This window comes from Monodon monoceros, unplaced genomic scaffold, assembly GCF_005190385.1.
Source record: "Monodon monoceros isolate NGI ecotype Baffin Bay Population unplaced genomic scaffold, NGI_Narwhal_1 Super_Scaffold_21, whole genome shotgun sequence".
In the NCBI taxonomy this organism is placed as follows: Eukaryota; Metazoa; Chordata; class Mammalia; order Artiodactyla; family Monodontidae; genus Monodon; species Monodon monoceros.
This window is the reverse complement of record NW_021703778.1, coordinates 70026285-70046773: the sequence shown is the minus strand read 5'-3', so window position 1 is coordinate 70046773 and position 20489 is coordinate 70026285. Positions and strand designations below refer to the sequence as shown.

At 38.9% G+C, this 20489-nt stretch overlaps 2 protein-coding genes across 3 annotated transcripts in view; one reads left to right on the top strand and one right to left on the bottom strand.

Annotated features, from left to right (window-relative positions):
- Positions 1-20489, top strand: part of AAGAB (alpha and gamma adaptin binding protein) — a 176614-nt gene that overhangs the window by 21833 nt on the left and 134292 nt on the right. Inside the window, exon 2 of the mRNA XM_029237004.1 lies at positions 3108-3276. The gene's annotated coding sequence lies outside the window, so the exon portion shown is untranslated. The remainder of the gene's footprint in view (positions 1-3107; positions 3277-20489) is intronic.
- IQCH (IQ motif containing H) overlaps positions 1-20489 on the bottom strand; it is a 210626-nt gene that overhangs the window by 145569 nt on the left and 44568 nt on the right. The gene's annotated exons all lie outside the window — the stretch shown is intronic.

Sequence of the window (20489 nt, the reverse complement as noted above, 5' to 3'; positions counted from 1 at the left end):
GTGTGTGTGTGTGTGTGTGTGTGTGTGTGTGTGTGTGTGTGTGTGTGTGTGTAGGGGGCATGGAGGGGTGACTTCCTGGTGAGTTTACATTTCTGCATATGCTTGGTTGGAAGAAGGGCGGTAACAACCTTCAGCGTTTACTGAGCATTTACTATACAACACTAACTTTAATACAATAAGCATTAAATTTCACGAGCAATGGAAAATCTAAGAGCTATGAGAGTGCAGAAGAGGTAGTAATTAACTGCCTGCTGGTATCGCAGAAGGCTTTGCAATGACTCTCAACCCTGGCTGTATATTAGCATCACTCAGGGAGCTTTTTAAAAATACTGCTGCCTGGGTCCTAACCCTGGGCAATTAAATCAGAATAGCTGTGCTGGGGCCTGGGCCTCGGTATTTTTATAAAGCTCCCTAGGTGATTCTGCTGTGCAGCCAAGGTTGAGACGTACTGCAGTCAGGGATACTTAAATTATGTCTTAAAAGAAGCACTGAATTATATCCCATAGAGAAGAGGATGCAATTGTAGGTAGAAAGAATGGTGGCGGCAAAGCAGAATAGCATACAAATGCATGAAGATCTCATTGAAGATGAAGGGCTCTGTGTGGCTGGAGTATGTTGTGTGTATCAGGAGGATAAGGTGGGGGATGAGACTGGAAAGGTAGGTTTAGATTAATGCAAATTAAAGAAACCGGCATTGTGAATATGCTGATTGCCTAACAGAAGTCGAGTATCACCTGCTTCTGGCTTCTCTCTCTCTCTTTTTTTTTTAAATAACTAATTAATTAATTTTTGGCTGCGTTGGGTCTTCGTTGCTACGCAAGGGCTTTCTCTAGTTGCGGCGAGCAGGGGCTACTCTTGGTTGCGCTGCTCAGGCTTCTCATTGCGGTGGCTTCTCTTGTTGCGGAGCATGGGCTCTAGGCACGTGGGCTTCAGTAGTTGTGGCATGTGGGCTCAGTAGTTGTGGCTCACAGGCTCAGAGCGTAGGCTCAGTAGTTGTGGCGCACGGGCTTAGTTGCTCCGCGGCATGTGGGATCTTCCCGGACCGGGGCTCAAACCCGTGTCCCCTGCACTGGCAGGCAGATTCTTAACCACTGCACCACCAGGGAAGTCCCCTGGATTCTCTTTTATCTCATGCTTTATATTTTATGTTGAATCATGCTTTTTGGTTTGTGTACTACTAATGAAAGAATCATATTCTAAACAGAGCAATGTCCCTCCTATCTGGTACTTATTACTGTTTCCAAAACTATAATTCAGAACTTTATCACTTTATGCCAAAATCCTCTATAATAGCTTAAAATTTCTTCAATATTTAAAAAATATATAAAAGCTTAAAGAAGAAAACAGCAATCATATTCCTGTCAGCCAGAATTAATTATTGTGAATATCTTGGTATATTTGCTTCCAGTGTTTTCAAATAGAAAAATCATTCTATTTTATTATTCTGGTAATAATGATATATGCTCATTATAAAGATTCCAAATAATGCAGAAAAACACAGAGATGAAAGTTTAAGAAACCATACCAAATATCATTAGGTGATTCACTATCCCTGACATCTTTGGAGTGATTGATCTATTGTTTTATAAAAGTAGGACTTATATTGTTAAACTTAATTTGACATGAATTTAATAGGAAGGGAAAAGGCTGCATTAAATCCAGCAAATTGGGACTTCCCTTGGCGGTCCAGTGGTTTAGACTTCGCCTTCCAATACAGGAGGTGCGGGTCCGATCCCTGGTCGGGAGCTAAGATCCCACATGCCTCGTGGCCAAAAAACCAAAACAGAAGCAATATTGTAAAAAATTCAATAAAGACTTTAAAACCACATCAAAAAGATAAAAAGTAAAATAAACCCAACAAATCATTAAGCCTCAAATAAATATTTCTTTACCACAAGACTCCTGTGAATTAAAAAAGATTCCTCTGCATGGGTTGGCAATTTTTTTCTTAAAGGGCCAGAGAGTAAAAATTTTAAGCTGTCTTAGTCTATTTTTATAGCTGGAAAGTAGCATAAACAATATGGAAACAAATGGGTGAAGCTGTGTTCCAATGAAACTTTACTTACAAAAACAGGTGGTTCACCCTCAGGCAGTGATTTGTGGACTCCTGCTCCATTGTTAAATAAAGGCAATTATGAAAAACATTTAGGTTTTTTTTCACCACATGTTTTTATTTTGGATAACATATCCCAGCTTCAAAAGATGGCGAACATTAGAACTTTCTTGCTACTCCCATCTCCTCTGCCTCACCTCCCAATTTTGTATTATATTATTTTTACATTGTCCAGATTTATAATATTCACATTGTTTTGAAACCTTCATTGCTATGATTGTTTGGTATTAGTTCTACATGTGAATGGATCCAGTGCTCATCAACAGTCCTTCTGTCAGGGCTTCTTTATGCTTGAGTTCTTTATTTTGGTGGATTATTAAATTGCCTGGCTTTGGTTATCAAGCAGTTCTTTCCAACAAGTGTTCGTGGGTGTTTTACTTCCCTGAGCCTTTATACTTGAATTACACCCGGGGCCATCCTTTCTTAAAACTCTGTAGACTATACCATTGTCTTCCACAATGAATGTAATGAAATTGGATGCCAGCCTGATTTTTTACCCCTTGTAGGTGATTTTTCTTTCTGCCTGGATGTCTGAAGCATTCTCTGTCTTTCAAGTTCAAGTGTTTAACTAGGAAATACCTTTATGTTAAATATTCTAAATCAAAATTTCCTGGGATTCAAAGTTTTCTTTCCACCTGCAGATTCAGTTCTTTCTTCACTTCCGGAATGTGCTCTTGAATTACAGCATTAGATACATCTTCTCTTTCATTTGCTGGGTTCTCTGTGTGAGGGACATCAAGTGTCCTTAAATGTTGGCTCATCTTTATCTTTCATAGTGTGGTTCCTAACTATTCGTTCTCTCCTGGTTCCTTTTAGAATAGAACACTGAGTTTTAGCTGAGCACATGGCTATCCAGTTAAAGACCACATTTCCCAGTGTCCCCTGTGGCTAAATGGGGACATGAAGCCAATAAGATGTGGCAGAAGTGGTATGTATAACCTCTGTGGCATCTCCTTAGAGTGCTTGCCCTGGACTATTTTTATCCTTCCTACAGACTGAAACATGGGTGTGTAAAGGAGCCAGCTTCAACCATTGAAATGAGACTGTCCTATAACCACAGGAATGAGGAGGTGATGGAGCATCAAGATAGAAGGAACCATATTTTGGATGACCTCCTGGAGGAGATCCTGCCAGACTTGGACTTCTTACCTGTGGACTCTTTTGTGAGTGAGAAGAAACTAATTTATTTAAGGCATTATATTTTTGGATTTCTTTGTTACAGCAGCTTAGCTGGTAACAAACTAATATGCATATCTGTTAACTTCTAATTAATCTCCTTTATTTTTTCCTCTGCATTTACTGTGCTTACAGTCTTTTCTCCATGTCAGTATTTCCGTATTCAGCAGTATCTGTTCTTTCTATTTATAGTTTACTTATTAGTTCCATAAAGTATTTTGGTATTCAGTTTATTTCCTTATGTCTGCAACCTCCCTTTTTATCTCATTCTGCTATTTTATCATCTCATGGTTGAGCTCTAGTTTTACTTAATTTATGCTCCTATCAAGCTGTGCTATAATGTGAAGAAATTGTGAGAAAATTCCTTCTGTTCCTTGAGTTATGTTTTTTCCTAGATTAGGCTTTGTCTTTTGCAGCTCATGATTCTCCCTCCCTCCCTCCCTCCTCAGCTCTTTTTCTTTTGTTAGCTGTGGGTGAAATACTGACATGTATGTAATAGATCATTAGTGACTGTGTCATTTCTTTTCCCCTTGTACATACTTGGGCAGCTATGTACAGACATTCTACTTGCTCTGATATAGTATCTCCTCCCCCATTGTCTGGTACCAATGTGTTTTCTCTCCCAACATCTGAAAACTGGGTATTCTGGATTTTCTCCACCTTTCTGTGACCTGAGGGCATAGGTGGGAGAAGCCTCTGTTTTAGGACATACGCGGTTTTTGTTAAAATATGTAGACGCCCCTCCGTCTCCTGAGATTTTGATGAACATATTGTATCAGGGTTTGCTCTACCCAATTGAGGATGAAACCATCCCTCCCTACCCCCACCCCCAGGGCTTTGGAACATTTTGGTGGGATCCTGAAGTAGTCACTTCTTTCAGGAAGAATCAGACACATTATTTACTTTAATTTCACTTGTTTCTTCCAAGTTCCCTTGTCAGAAGAGAAAAAAGATAAGAATGCCTGCTTGATTGTCTTCTCTCCATATTTTGTAGTATTTCTGAGAATCCCAATATTTTGAGAATTTACCAGTAGTATTTCTAAGGACTGGGGAGGGGTTAGGCTTGGAGCTGTGCTGCACCCTCTAACTCTGCTCCAGAATCTCCTGCTTGGTGAATTTAAGAAATTGTGCACAACCTTCACGGCCATATTCAGCAACCCTGTCCCAGCACTCCTCCTCATCTGTTGGATGGGGAAACTAAAACTCAGAAAGGGAAAATGGCTGGAGCACATGTCTAATCTGCCTTTTAGTTCAGAAGCACAACTAAAATGCATGTCACTGTTTCATGGCCCAGTGCTTTTTACTATATTTTCTTGCTTCCTGAGTTCTTGAAACTTTAGAGCAAAACACAGCTCAGGTCATCAGCTTTACTACATCCTCATAGTAAAGCTCTACCACTCCGTGTCCTATCTCACTCCTTTCCAAGTGCCATTTTACTTAGATACAGTAGGAGTCTCACTTTCTCTCAGACTAAGGATTACCAGTATTCTTGGAGCCTGGAGAGGCTTCTGTAGCAGAAAAGCAAGAACCCTGAGCTTGGAGCACTGGATTTGAGTCCCAGCTCTGCCATTTAATTAGCAATGTAGGGGTGGGGGTGGGAGGGGGGTAAGTCATTTATCTTCTCTGAGTCTCAGTTCTATCTTCTGTAAAATAGGGATATTCTTATCTACAGGGCAGCTGAGTTTTATGTAAAGGATTTGTTCCTGGAGGCATTTCATAATTGTAAACCACATAATTCAAGACAGCTAGACAAAGAATGGTAGATACGGCAAAGACTGCTGGTGGACCTTCAGTGTGCTACTTAGCCAGAAACTACATTTCCCAGGCCCTATGGTAGCTTCCTGTGTCTTTGTGACAAGTTCTGGCCAGCAGTATAGGAATTGTAGTGATTCTACCAGTTGGAATACAGACAAGATGGTGGGAGTGTAGCAGCCATCTTAGATCACAAGATAGAAAATGGCCTGTTCAGGAGGACAGAGCAGTAAAATGGTAAGTGTGTGGGTACCTGGCATTGTAGAGCTGCCATGTCAGCCATAAACTGCTCTGCTCAAACTGTGACGTGAGAAAACGTTAATTATTGTCACATTTAATCTACTGGCTTTTTTAAATATAAATTTATTTATTTATTTATTTATGGCTGCATTGGGTCTTTGTTGCTGCGCACGGACTTTCTCTGGTTGCAGCGAGCGGGGGCTACTCTTCATTGCGGTGCGCGGGCTTCTCATTGCAGTGGCTTCTCTTGTTGTGGAGCACAGGCTCTAGGCATGCAGGCTTCAGTAGTTGTGGCATGCGGGCTCAGTAGTTGTGGAGCACGGGCTTAGTTGCTCCAGGGCATGTGGGATGTTCCCAGACCAGGGCTCAAACCCATGTCCCCTGCACTGGCAGGCAGACTCCCAACCACTGCGCCATCAGGGAAGCCCCTAATCTACTGTTATGTGTTACACTTGCTAAACTCATATTCTAAATAACACAGGATATTTTTATTTACTCAAGTGGTGCCTTCCTGTGGAAACTTAAGCTTAAATATATCTTAAATTCACTCAGATTGATCCAGCTTTGAAAGAAAATGAAATTTTATTGTTTTTTAAATTTGGGGGCATTTGAATTATTTCAAACTTTGTGTATAAAGCAAGAATTATTTTACATCATGGTATTTCAAGTTTATATAATTCAATTTAACATAAAATTCATCATCGCTGACCTTCCATAAGGCCATTGTGAGGAATTAATGTGTTAATATATGGAGATACACACCATAAACTTTTTTTCATACCAGAAACTGGGTTTTATTTTTGTTTCACATAAACATTTTATTGTAGTATAAGTTTTTTTTAAAGGCACAAATCATAAAGTCATCAACTGATAAATTTTTACAAAGTGGACGCTGTGGGTCACCAGCCTCCAGAACAAGAGGTACAGCATTACAAGCACCCCAGGGGCCCCTCTCTTGCTCCTCCCAGTCACTACCATAACTCAAAGGTAACCACTATTCTGAATTCTATTATCAGCTATTATTTTTCTGTTTGTGAACTTTACATAAATGGATTATTACAGTATGTATTCTTTTGTGTCTGACTTTTTTCTTTTAAAATTGGTGTGAGGTTTACCCATATTTTTATATATAGCAGTATGTTCACACTATGGGCTTTTAAGTATTGATTTTGAGTTATAAATTATATTTATAGCTATAACCATTAAGACTTGAGCCTCCAACCTCCCACTTTTTTTTGCATTGCTTATGATGTTCCTTCTGGAATATTCTCTCTCTCTCTTTTTCTCAACTCTGGCTACTAAATTCCTGTCACCTTTTAACAATTGGCTTAAAGGTAACGTCCTCTAGGAAATTACCTCTGATCTCTTCCTCCTCTGAGTTCCTATAGCTTTTCTTTGTACTTTGCTTATTACATTTACAACATATATTTTAAGTATTTGTATAGTACCCTGGTGGCATTACATAATCCAGAACTCATTTAATTCTGTCTTATTTTCTCATCTGAAGAAGAAATAGAGCCATAAAAGTTTAAAAAAATATAACCACTTAAGACTTATTGGAAAGTAGCAATTAACATAACCATATTAATAGCAAATATTTTTCATTTTGATAAAGATAGTATTATACAATGGCAAGACTAAAAAGTGACCTAGTTACAACTGTGATAATGATAGAGTAGCTTATTACAGACTAATCCTCCTGAAGATAACAATCATAAATTCTGGATAAAATATTTTTTTAAAAAACAACTATTTGAAGGTACTGAGATAAATTGAAAACAGGTAGAAGCTAGAAGGGAGTTGATGTTGAAAGAAGGGAACTGTAACAGTTGAGATTTATGTGTGTGTGACTTTGGTCCGAAAGCACTTCTCAGTCCATGAGATGCAAAGTGGCTATAATTTAGGAAGAAAGGCACAGTCTTACTGGCTAAGGAAGTAAGAGGATGAAGTTTAGGGCTGTCATAAAGGCTGAAAATGAAGGGGAATCCCAGAAAGGAGGAAGTTGCAAGGCAGGGATCCATAATTTGCAAATAAATAGCATGCAAATCCTTGGCTGACCTTTGAGCTACACATATATGGAAGAGATTCTAAGAAGCCCAGCAAAGATGCAACAGTTAACAATTTGAAAAAAACTGAGCAGAGATTCCAGCTGCTACCCACCAAGGGCAGAGTTTGGAATTTGAGTCTCGCCAAATTAATTGCCTGCTTGAACAAGAATTAACACATTCTAGAGCATGGTGACAGAATTCAGAGTCTATGCAACACATTATTTATAATGTCCTCAACAGTAAAAAGTTACTATCTATGCTAAGAAATAGGAAAATATTATCCACACAAGAGAAATAGTCATCAATAGAAACAGACCCTGGAGGTGATGAACCAGTTTACTGCACAGATTGTGGTGATGGTTTCACCACACTCATCAAGTTGTATACACTAAATATGTACAGATTTTGTATGTCAATCATGCCTTAATAAATTAGTTTTTAAAAAAAGAAAGATATCAAGATAATCCAGAGAGTAGAATTAGCAGATAAAGACTTTAAAGCTGTTATTACACATTTTAAAAACCTTAAAGAAAAATATTATCATAATGAATTAACAGATGGAAAATCTTGGTTGAAAAATGAAAACTATAAAAAAAGAACTAAAGGGAAATTTTAGAACTGAAAAGTAAAATGTCTGAAATGAAAAGCTTGTTGGATAGGCTTGACAGCAGATTGGAGTGAGCAAAAGAAAGGGTAGTGAACTTGAAGAGAGAGCAATAGATGTTATCTAATCTAAAGAACAAAAAGAAAAAAATATTTAAAAAATGAATAGATCCTCAGTGACCTGTGAACAATATCATGTTGTATATTTTGTATGTAATTGAAGTCCCAGAAAGAGAGGAGAAAGAGAAATGTGGAGAAAAGTATTAAAGAAATAATGGCCAAAATGTTCCCCAGTTTTCTGGAAAACATAAACTTATAGATCCTAGAAGCTCAATGAATCTCAAGGAGGATGAAGACAAAGAAAACTGCACATGGGCACATCATGATCAAACCCCTGGAGAACAAAGACAGAGAAAAACTTGAAAGTAGCCAGAAAAGAAAGAAAAACAAAAAGACGCATTATATACAGGGAATCAATGATCTGAATGATTACTAACTTCTCATCAGAAACAATGGAACTTTAAAGCATTAATTTACAAAAACCAAAACGTGGCAACTCAAAATTCTCTATAAAGGCAATATAAAGACTTTTTTTTTTGATAAAAGAAGACACATAAGCAGTATGTGTTACAAGAAATGCTTAAAAGAAATTTTTTAGGCTGACAGAAAATGATGCAAGATGGAAACTCAGAACTCTATAGTAAATATAAAAGACTATATATTTTTCTCCTCTTAATTTCTCTTAAAGACAATTGACTGTTTAAGGCAAAAAAATACAACATATTGTGCAGTTTACAATACATGTAAGTTACATGACAACAAAAGCACAAAAAATTGAGAGGTAAATAGAATTCTATAGTTTGCAAGTTCCTTACATTGTATGTGAACTGGTGCAATATTAACTCCAAGGAAACTCTAATAAGTTAAGGATGCATACTGCAATCCCTAGGGCAACCACTAAAAATAATACAAAGAGGTATAACCTAAAAGCCAATAAAACAGAATATTAAAAATTTTTTTTAAAAAAATCACATAATCCTAAGTCAGGCAGGAAACAAAGGGACAAAAAAGAGTTGGAAAAAATAGAAAACAAGTAGAAAAATGGTCGTTCTAAATCAAATCATGTCAATACTTACATTAAATGGAAATGGACTAACCGTTAATTAAAAAACAGAGGTTAGCAGGCTGGATTTTCAAAACAAGATACAACTATAAGCTATCTATGAGATGGATTTTAGTTTTAAAGACACAGATTGAAGTAATAACAACAAAAAAGAGATTTATATATCATGTAAACAGTAAGTGAAAGAAGGAGTGGCTATATTAATATCAAAGTAGACTTTAAGACAAGGAGTATTATCAAAAAGAAAGAGGGATAAAAAGCTCAATTAGTTGAGAAAACATAAAAATCATAAACATGTATGCCTCTGATAACATTAACACAAAAAAATGGAATAAAAATGATTAAAACTAAAGAAATAGACAAATCTTTGATTAGAGTTGAAGATTTTTAAATTCCACCCTCAGTACTTTGTGGAACAAATAGATTTTAAGAATCATTAAGAATATAGAAGATCTTGGGAATTCCCTGGTGGTCCAGTGGTAGGACTCCATGCTGTCACTGCTGAGGGCCTGGGTTCAGTCCCTGGTTGGGGAACTAATATCCCACAAGCCACGTGGCATGGCCAAAAAAAAAAAAAGTAAGGTCTTATCAACGTGGGTTTGATTACAGAAACTAAGTATTCTCTAAATAATGAAAAATATATATAGAAAATCTGAGTATCACCAATAACCACCCTGACCTAACTGATATTTATAGACCACTACAACCAACAATGGTGAGATATACATTCTTTTCAAGTGTACATGAAACATTCACTAAAATAAATTATATCCTGAGCCACAAAATAAGTCTCAATCAATTTCAAAAGATTTGAATCTTATAGAGTATATTCTTTGTCACCAGTGGAATTAAATTAGAATTCAGTAAGAATGAGAAAACTGGGGCTTCCCTGGTGGCACAGTGGTTAAGAATCCATCTGCCAATGCAGGGGTCACGGGTTCGAGTCGGGGAAGATCCCACATGCCACGGAGCAACTAAGCCCCGTACGCCACAACTACTGAGCCTGTGCTCTAGAGCCTGCGAGCCACAACTACTGAAGCCCACGCACCTAGAGCCCGAGCTCCACAACAAGAGAAGCCGCCGCAATGAGAAGCCTGTGCACTGCAAGGAAGAGTAGCCCCCGCTCGCCACGACTAGAGAAAGCCCACGTGCAGCAATGAAGACCCAACGCAGCCAAAAATAAAATTAATTAATTAATTTAAAAAAAAGAATGAGAAAACTAAAAATAAATTTAAAATCCCCAAATATGTGGAAATTTAACAACACACTCACAAGTCAAAGAAAAAAATATTAGAGAAATTTTGAACTGAATGATCATGAAAATGCAACATATCAAAATTTGTGAGATGCAGCTAAAAACACTGCTTAGAGGGAAACTTATCAGTCTAAATGCTTATTTTAGAAAATAAGAAAGGTCTAAAATCAATGATCTAAGATTCTATCTTAAAAAGCTTAAAAAAAGAGTAAAATAAACTCAAAATAAGTAAAAGGAAGAGAATAAAAAAGATAAGAGGAGAAATACATGAAATAGAAAACAAATAACAGAGAAAATCAACAAAGCCAAAGTGATTCTTAGAAAAGATTAATAAAATTGATAAACCCCAGTAAGAATGATCAAGAAAAAGAGAAAGCATCAATTACCAACATCAGAAATAAGGAAGAAAGAGAAAAGAGAGCAAGAGAGATAGGAAGAGAAAAAGAAAGAAAGAAGAAAGGAGGGAGGGAGGGAGGAAGAGAAAAGGCACCCACAGGGTCACCGTTCTCAGAACTGGAAAGGGTCTTACGATAATAAAAGGGTAGTTAGTAGCAGAAGTGACCCTGGGATTGTGAGCAGACTCAAAGAATGTGGTGAGTAGAGATGACCATGGAGGGGATGCCAAAAGAAATATTATTTGGAACACACAGAAGTCTGAGGTACAAACATATGCACACCTCACAGGCCCTGAACAGTACATCACATTAAAAAAGAAAGTGGAGTTTGTTACGATGCCCCAAAGCCCCTGAGAAAATATTAAATCCCAGTAAAATGTGAATGAAGATGGAAAAAATGTAATGTTTTCTAAAAATTTTTCCATTAAAAAAAGTTAAAATAAAATCCAGCCCTTAAGCAAAATTTCTCAAAGTTTGTTCCTTTGAATATGGTTCTATAGCTGTTCTGCAAAGAGAGTTCTGAGGAAATTTTGCTAACATTGCTAATGGCATTGGCCCCTCTCCTCCTAAAGATTCTTAATATACATCAGCATGTTAGTGACTGCAGCTGGCCTAGTTGTATGAAAGTCAGCCTGTCTCTCTTTAACCTCATGGTCACCACTTTTACAGGACCACAAAACCCTCCTTTCATGGAATACCTATTAACATTCCAAGGAACCAGTATTCTTTGGAATACATATTGGAAAAAACTGATCAAAGGATTAAAACAGAGCTAACAACAGTACTTGCTGTAATTTGTTACTATTAGACCATTCTGCAAAGTTAAAACATAAGTGATAACTTGATTTTACATGAAACTTTTCTTTAAAGGAACTTGAAATATAATGGACTCAGGATTTTCTGATAGATTCAGACTGACAAAAATCTAACTATTTTTGGTTCTATTTTGTCTCTCTATATTTAGTAGCATTAAGTGTAGCATTCCAATAGAAATTTTTAAAAACTGGAAATCACTCCAGATTGAAAAAAATCTAGAAAAGTGAAAGAATAATAAAGTACTGGCATTTCACCTGCATGTTTATTACATCTCATACAAGAAAAAAAAATTTTGGGTTACTTATGCTTGTGATCTTTGCATAATGGTGAATATTAATACCACACCTTCACTCAAACATTGTCACAAGACATGGAAAGGAAAGCAACAGGAATACCTCTGCCTTCTATATAATTTTTTTATGTAAACCTAGGGCTATGTATTACAAATTGATGCTTACAATCTACTGTCTCACCCTTTACTAGCGACTACATGAGAGGCGATGAGTTTAAATGGTAGTCCTTTCAGTTAAGATCTAAGAAAGTCTTTGCGAGTAGTTTATTGTTTTTTATAATTATTTTTGCTATTGATATTTATTCCCTTATTATAGAACAGTGTGTCGTCTCTAGGCATTTTTGTTTAAATACTGGCTAGGGTCACAAGTGAAATGAAGTTTGGTCTTCATTTACCTCATACTAGCAGTTGGGTTGGCACGCAGCTGCAGAACTGCTGGGACTCTTTTTGTTTAATTTGGCATCACTTCCTGAGCAGTATTGAGACTTTTAGTTCAATGACTCCACTGGGCTTTGCCATAATTCCTATGTTGTATCAGTGAAGTCTGCAGAAGAGATGCCTAAGCAAACCTGAAAGCAGGCTAGGAATGCTTCTAGTTCAGGTGTTTTTAAGTCAATGAAGGAATTGACTCCCAAATACAAATTAAGTCCGTTAAAAATTACAACATTATTCATTTAGTAAAAAATCTGATTTTTAAGTATATTAGATCAGCTTAATACCATGTGTGTGTGTTAAGAGTTTGTCCTTTTTGCACAGATTCTCTTGGAATAATTTTCCTGGACTCCGAATCAGACTGTCAAGAAAATACATGTCTAAATTTTGAGTTAGCCACATGTTAATTACATGACTTGGTCATATATCTTAACCTGTACAATCCTGAGAGTATTACGGGAATAATGATCTCTCTGACATGCTCTGAGTATGCAGTGATAACACATAAAAGTCACTAGGACAGGGTCAGGTATATAATAGGTCGTCAATAAATGCTTCATTAAATGTATTAATGGAAGATGAAGATATCAATGCCTTCTGTGAATTTTACTTCCACAGTCAGAAGAGAAAACAGCTTCACCTGGTCTGCTTTCCTGTATTACATGTCCTATGTTGATGGGCATAAATGCCCAATATTCCTTTGGAACAGAGCCAAAGGAAAAAGATTTTTGAGCAGAATCAGAATTATGGATTGTCAGAACTGGATGATATCTTAGAGATGATTTGATCCAGTGCCCTAAGTTTACAAATGAGCAAATTAAGTCCCAAAGAGTATAAGTGATTTGCCCAAAAATCACAGAGAAGTTAGTGACAAATCCAGGACTGGAGCCCAATGTAAACAGGGACTTTTCTTGTAATGAGGATTGTTAATATTGTATGAGGCTAACAGTGTTTTTAAAAATCTTCCTTTTCATCAAAAAGTCTACAAATAAAAAATGCTGGAGAGGGTATGGAGAAGAGGGAACACTCCTACACTGTTGGGGAGAATGTAAATTGTTGCAGCCATTATGGAGAACAGTGTGGAGGTTCCTTAAAAAACTAAAAACACAGTTACCATATGATCCAGCAATCCCACTCCTGGGCATATATCCAGAGAAAACCCTAATTCGATAAGATACACACACCCCAATGTTCACAGCAGCACTATTTACAATAGCCAAGACATGGAAGCAACCTAAGTGTCCATCGACAGATGAATGCATAAAGAAAATGTGGTATACACACACACACACACACACACACACACACACACACACACACACACAATGGAATATTACTCAGCCATAAAAAAGAATGAAATAATGCCATTTGCAACAACATGGATGGACCTAGAAATTATCATACTAAATGATAAGTCAGACAGAGAAAGACAAATATCATATGGTATCACTTATATGTGGAATCTAAAAAAATGGTACAAATGAATTTATTTACAAAACAAACAGAATAGACATAGAAAACAAACTGGTTACCAAAGGGGAAGGTGTGGGGAAAGATAGATTAGGAGCTTGTGATTAACAGATACATACTACTTTATATAAAATAGATAACCAACAAGGACCTACTGTATAGTACAGGTAAGTATACTCAATATTTTGTAATAACCTATAAGGGAAAAGAATATATATATATATATATATATATATTAAAAAAACTGAATCACTTTTCGGTAACTAACACAACATTATAAATCAACTACACTTCAATTAAAAAAAAAATCTTCCAGGACTTCCCTGGCGGTCCAGTGGTTAGGACTCTGAGCTGCCATTGCAGGGACATGGATTTGAGCCCTAGTCGGGGAGCTAAGATCCCGCATGCCACGTGACAGTCTTCCTTCAACTAACTTGAAAAATAGTTCCCTTTTATGGTTCTCTTTTTTTTTCTTTTTTTAACATTTTATTTAATCCATCTGGAGTTTTCTTTTGTATAGAATGTAAGGTTAGAATTAACTTAATGCTTTTTCCCCAAATATTTAGCCAAATGATTCAGCACTATTTACCTAGCAGGTCCTCCCTTTCCTACTGACTTAGTGTCACCTTTATTACACTTTCAGTTATTTTTTTATACTAAAGTCAATATCTATGCTCATTTCTTTTATTCCATTAATTAATCTGTCTGTTAATTTTTGTGCCCAGAGGATGCTATTATAATTGTTGTAATTTTTTAAATTATTATTTTTCTTAATTTTAATTTTATATTGGCGAATAGTTGATTAACAATGTTGTGTTAGTTTCAGGTGTACAGCAAAGTGATTCAGTTATACATATACATGTATCTATTCTTTTTCAAGTTCTTTTCCCATTTAGATTATTACAGAATACTGTACAGAGTTCCCTGTGCTATACAGTAGGTCCTTGTTGGTTATCTATTTTAAATATAGCAGTGTGTATGTGTCAATTCCAAACTCCCAATCTATAATTGCTGTAATTATATCCTATGTTTTAATAAGAAGTATGGAAAGTTCACCTTCATTAATCTTCTTTAGGGGAAAAGAATGAAGCCTTTGGCTATTTATTTTTTAAGATGATGAACACTGGCAAGTTGAAAAGAATTAATATTCCATGCAAACCAAATAAAACCCATAAGAATTTTGAATGGAATTACATTAAATATAAAGATTAATTTGTAAAGAACTGGCATTTTTATTATAATCGTTTTTCCTTTTCAGGAGTATGATATATATTTTATTTATTCAACTGTTCTTTGACATTGCTCAGTAAATTCATGTAAAGACTTTAAAGCATGCAACGATAACCTAGGAATGAGAAAATTAATTCTACCTGAAGAGATCTGGGAAGACATTTTTATGGCCCGAAAGAGGAGAGCTCTACAAATGTAGTCAAATGAGGTACATGGTATTTCATTACTTAACTTGACATAGCCTAACTCAATTATACAATTCCTTAAGAACTTGTTACTCAAAGTCATTAACCACATACACACATCAAGAGTAAATTTTCGTTGGATTCTGACCAGATTGGGCACTATGCTTGATGTTGGAAATATGGTCCCTGCCCTCAAAGGGGTTTACAATCTAGTTGGGGGGAGTTTCCATGCTAAAAGTACCAGCTCTAGAGAGTAGATCTTAAATGTTCTTACCACACACACACTCACACAAAAGGTAATTATATGAGGTGATAGAAGTGTTAACTAACCTTATTGTCATAATCATTAAATACATAATCATGTATCTAATCATCACATTGTACACCTTAAATTTACACAATATTATATGTCAATTATATTTCAGTACAGCTAGGGGAAAAAAGTACCATCTCCTCTTATTGTTCTAATCCTTGTGTTAATGTAGCTTCTCACTAAGTAGTTTGATCTTTTACTTCTATTCCCAGATCAAGGTAGAGAAATTTCTCCACAAATTTCTTGGTCATCAAGGAAGTAATTATTGGCAGGGTCCCAGCTCTGCCCCTCAGATGCAGGTTAAAATCACCATCCTCAAAGCTACCTGGAGGTGGATTAAGGATGGAATAAGGTGGAATAAGGATTAAGAATGCCAACTTGGAAGTCAGACTGGGTGAGTTTGAATTATGACCCTTTGACCTTTAGTTGTGTGACTTTGGGTAAGTTATTTAACCACCTTTGCCTCAGTTTCCCCAAATATCAAATGAAAATAGTGGGCTTCCCTGGTGGCGCAGTGGTTGAGAGTCCGCCTGCCGATGCAGGGGACACGGGTTCGTGCCCCGGTCCGGGAAGATCACACATGCCGCGGAGCGGCTGGGCCCGTGAGCCATGGCCGCTGAGCCTGTGCGTCCAGAGCCTGTGCTCTGCTACGGGAGGGGCCACGACAGTGAGAGGCCCGTGTACCGCAAAAAAAAAAAAAAAAAAAAAGAAAGTAGTAATAGTACTTAACTTGTAGAGTTAGTGCGAGGATTACATGAGACAATCCAACTGTATTGTGCTTAACACCACGCCCAACGCAGAGAAGGACTCAGGAGTGCATTATTTAACGTGCAGTTTCCTGAGCAGGTTACACATTTCAGCTTAGGGTGCAGCTCTGCTCGGTGGCACAGCTGGGTGTCCTGTAGATTCTCCAGGCTGGAAGATGGAGGTTCTAGTGGGGGAATTATCCTCCCCTCTAGTAAAATCTAGGTCCTACTCTTGAAACTACTGGTAAATGGAATAATAAACCCAAGACGGTGGAAAGATGGTGACAGGTACTTCCCCTGGAATTTCAGTGTTTTCAATGAAATGATAATTCCATAATGAGAAGGTTACAGTTTTGAAAATCCTTCACTGAAAGAGTCAATCCTCTTTCCCCCTAAATTGTGGTTATATTGAATGAATCCAGTATTAGGTATCAAGTGCATCTTTACATGGATGGAGAAGAGGATGTTGGGACAATAGTTTCTTGGTAGTCAGCTACCTCTCTGGGGTGATTGCCTGTTTTCACTTTACAGCTTCTCCTGATAACCTTCCATAAGGATGGGCCCCTTTAAGTTAAAGATGGAAGAGGGTATTTTGAAACTCAGAGAAGAGTTTTCTTAGAAACATCTTAAACAAGCTGGTAAGATCCCCCGGCAAACTCACGTGAGATATTAGTACAACTGAACCTAATGACTGGACATTTCTGGGTCTCTCACCAGCAAGGCGTGGGGAAAGGAGAATTCTTTTCCTCTCATGGCTCTGGTGGCTTGGGAAACATGGGGAGATAAGGGAAGCACAGGGTTTCTCGTCAAGAAATCCCCCAAGAATACTTCTTTTTATGGGCTGGTTCCTTCTCACCTCCTTTCTTATTTTTCTCTTTTTCTTCCATATGCATCCTGTTTCTTCCAGCCAGGGATTCTTTCCTCCTCTGGGTAGTACAATTACTTGGGTAGGAAGTTTAGAGTAGTGACAAGAAGATAGGTTCCCCCACCCCTGTTCCCAACTCTGAGTGTGAAACCAGAAAAATAAATAAATGATCAATGTGGCCAACTCCATGTAGAAGTTGATTTAAAAGACCCAGGCCCCGAATAGGAATGTAGTCTATTTAGTGTCATCAAAGAAACAAGACGTCAGCTGAAGGTGAGTGGTCTTTTATACTAGGAAATTAGCAAAGAGGAAGGCATTGGTTAAGAACACAGGCTCTAATATCAGATAGGCCTGGATTTGAATCTGGGCCCTACCACTTACTAATTATAAGACTGGAGCAAGTAACTTAATTCCTCCTAGCCGTAGGTTTTTGGGTTTTTTTTGTTTTTTGTTTGTTTGTTTGTTTTTTGCGGTACACGGGCCTCTCACTGCTGTGGCATCTCCTGTTGCAGAGCACAGGCTCCAGACGCGCAGGCTCAGTGGCCATGGCTCACGGGCCCAGCCACTCCGCGGCATGTGGGATCTTCACGGACCGGGTCACGAACCCGTGTCCCCTGCATTGGCAGGCAGACTCTCAACCACTGCACCACCAGGGAAGCCCCGTAGTTTTTTTTAATCAGTAAGATGGGGTAATATCATTCATCCCACAGGGATAAATGTGGTTGTGGATATAAGCAGCTCAGCACGGTGCAACATAATTCATAGTCAAGTCCAAGCAGACAGTAGCTATTTATTATAAAATGTTGAATCAGAGAGTCAGAATTTCTCAGTGCCCCTAAAGCACTCACTTCCCAAGGATGTATTCATATCCCTTTGGCAGAAGTAGCTTCACAGATGGATGCATCAGACTATAAATGTGTGATGCTGCTCACCATGAAGATCATCCAACTAATTACCCTTAGTCAGTTTCCCTGTTCACTAAGCAGGCTTCTAACTGGGCTTTCTGTGTAGCTTTGTAATAAGGATACAATATGCTCATCAGATCAGACTGACTTGAACATTCAGGTCTGTTTGGCCATTATAGCTCTCCTTAGAATAAATAAAGTGGCGTTCCAGTTTGTACATCAGCCTCTTGTGAGTCCAGCTGCACCCAAGAGATTGATCAACTCTGACAAAATCAATCTCTAATCCTACAAAGTTGAGCATTATACCCTGAACTGCACCAAAGTAATAGCACTTCAGCGGGGCTCTGAGATGCAAATTGCTGACCTGCAAGACAGGTATAGCCTGGAGACTACTTTCTTTGACCACATAGGGTTTTTATTTATTTATTTATTTATTATAACTTTATTTTATTTATTTATTTTTGGCTGCGTTGGGTTTTCGTTGCTGCTTGCAGGCTTTCTCTAGTTGCTGCGAGCGGGGGGCTACTCTTCATTGCGGTGCGCGGGCCTCTCATTGCGGTGGCTTCACTTGTTGTGGAGCACAGGCTCTAGGCATGTGGCTTCAGTAGTTGTGGCACATGGGCTCAGTAGTTGTGGCTCTTGGGCTCTAGAGAGCAGGTTCAGTAGTTGTGGTGCACAGGCTTAGTTGATCTGCAGCATGTGGGATCTTCCTGGACCAGGGATTGAACCCGTGTCCCCTGCATTGGCAGGTGGATTCTTTTTCCGGACGCGCAGGCCCAGCGGACATGGCTCACGGGCCCAGCCGCTCTGCGGCATGCGGGATCCCCCTGGACCAGGGCACGAACCCACGTCCCCTGCATCGGCAGGCGGACTCCCAACCACTGTGCTACCAGGGAAGCCCGGCGGGTGGATTCTTAACCACTGCTCCACCAGCGAATTCCCAGCATAGGGTTTTTAAAATCATCTGAGCGAATATTTAAAAATTGGGAGATTCCACCAAAAATGTGAATACGAGTTTCCAGCTTCTTATGAAAACCCAGCCAAAAGATTAGAGCTGAGGCATCTGTTTCCTGTAGGGAGGTCCTGTCTCCTCAGTTCAGAGTCCCAGCTCTTACACCTGGTCATTTCAATCAGTTATCACCTGCCTGGCCTAAGAGGACTTACTTTTGTGATTCCTGTTCTAAATAAGAACACTTTGGAGAGTCTCTTAGGGTTTTTACTCCTTCCAAAAGAGGGGGAAAGTCAGGAAGGAAAAAGCCTATCGAACACCATTTAGTATAAACAGATGATAAATTTGGAAACACCCATATTTCAGGAAACACTTGGATTAAGATAGTCTCCTGGGCACTTGTTTGCACGAGTAGATGGGACCATAGGAAGTTGGTGAGAGGCTGGGATTGGGGGAGGGGTGCTGAGGCTGGTAATTGACAGAGAGGAAGTGGGTGGTGTGGGGGCAGAAGGGGAAGAGAAGGGCAGCAAATGTTTGCAAGGAATCGACCACTCCTTTTTTTTTTTGCGGTACGCGGGCCTCTTACTGTTGTGGCCTCCCCTGCTGCGGAGCACAGGCTCCGTACGCGCAGGCTCAGCAGCCATGGCTCACGGGCCCAGACGCTCAGCGGCACGTGGGATCCCGGACAGGGGCAGGAGCCCGCGTCCCCTGCATCGGCAGGCGAACTCTCAACCACTGCGCCACCAGGGAAGCCCCACTCCTATTCTTTATCCTTCTCTCTCCACAACTCTTGTCCCAAACAAAATCTGCTTTTGACCAACGTTGGAGGAAAAAGTAAAACAGGGTGGGGATTAGGGATGGAGTAACCGGTAGAAACCTAGGCAGCAGTGGGGTATTCAGCATTAGGACAGAAAGAGAGCTTAAGAGGAAATAGCCATCCAGCTAGACTGGCCAGCTCTGAGTGGCCATTCATATGAAAGGGACAGAGAGTTGTATGTATAGGGTGAGGTGCTGCCTATAGAACTCTAATTAGGCAGTTTCATGAACTTCTAACAAGTTCAGCAGATAGCGCTATTCAAGAAATCTTTGTACCCAAAGGGAGAGGAAATAAAGTTTAATAACCAATGAGGAAGGGCTTCCCTGGTGGCACAGTGGTTAAGAATCCACCTGCTAATGCAGGGGACACGGGTTCAAGCCCTGGTCTGGGAAGATCCCACATGTCTTGGAGCAGCTAAGCCCGTGTGCCACAACTACTGAGCCTGTGCTCTACAGCCCGTGCTCCGCAACAAGAGAAGCCACTGCAATGAGAAGCCCGCGCACCGCAACGACGAGTAGCCCCTGCTCTCCACAACTAGAGAAAGCCCGTGGGCAGCAACAAAGACCCAACACGCCCAAAAATAAATAAATAATACGTAAAAAAAAGAAATAACCAATGAGGACATCAAGGGAGAGAGGTTGTTCAGGAGAATTCTCAAGCTGCCCTTCAGTTAAAGCATCTGGAGAAGTGATGTAATCTCAGAAACTGTCTGCCTTAAGCCCTTCTCTTTATGATCTAGACTGAGGTCACACAATTAGATTTCA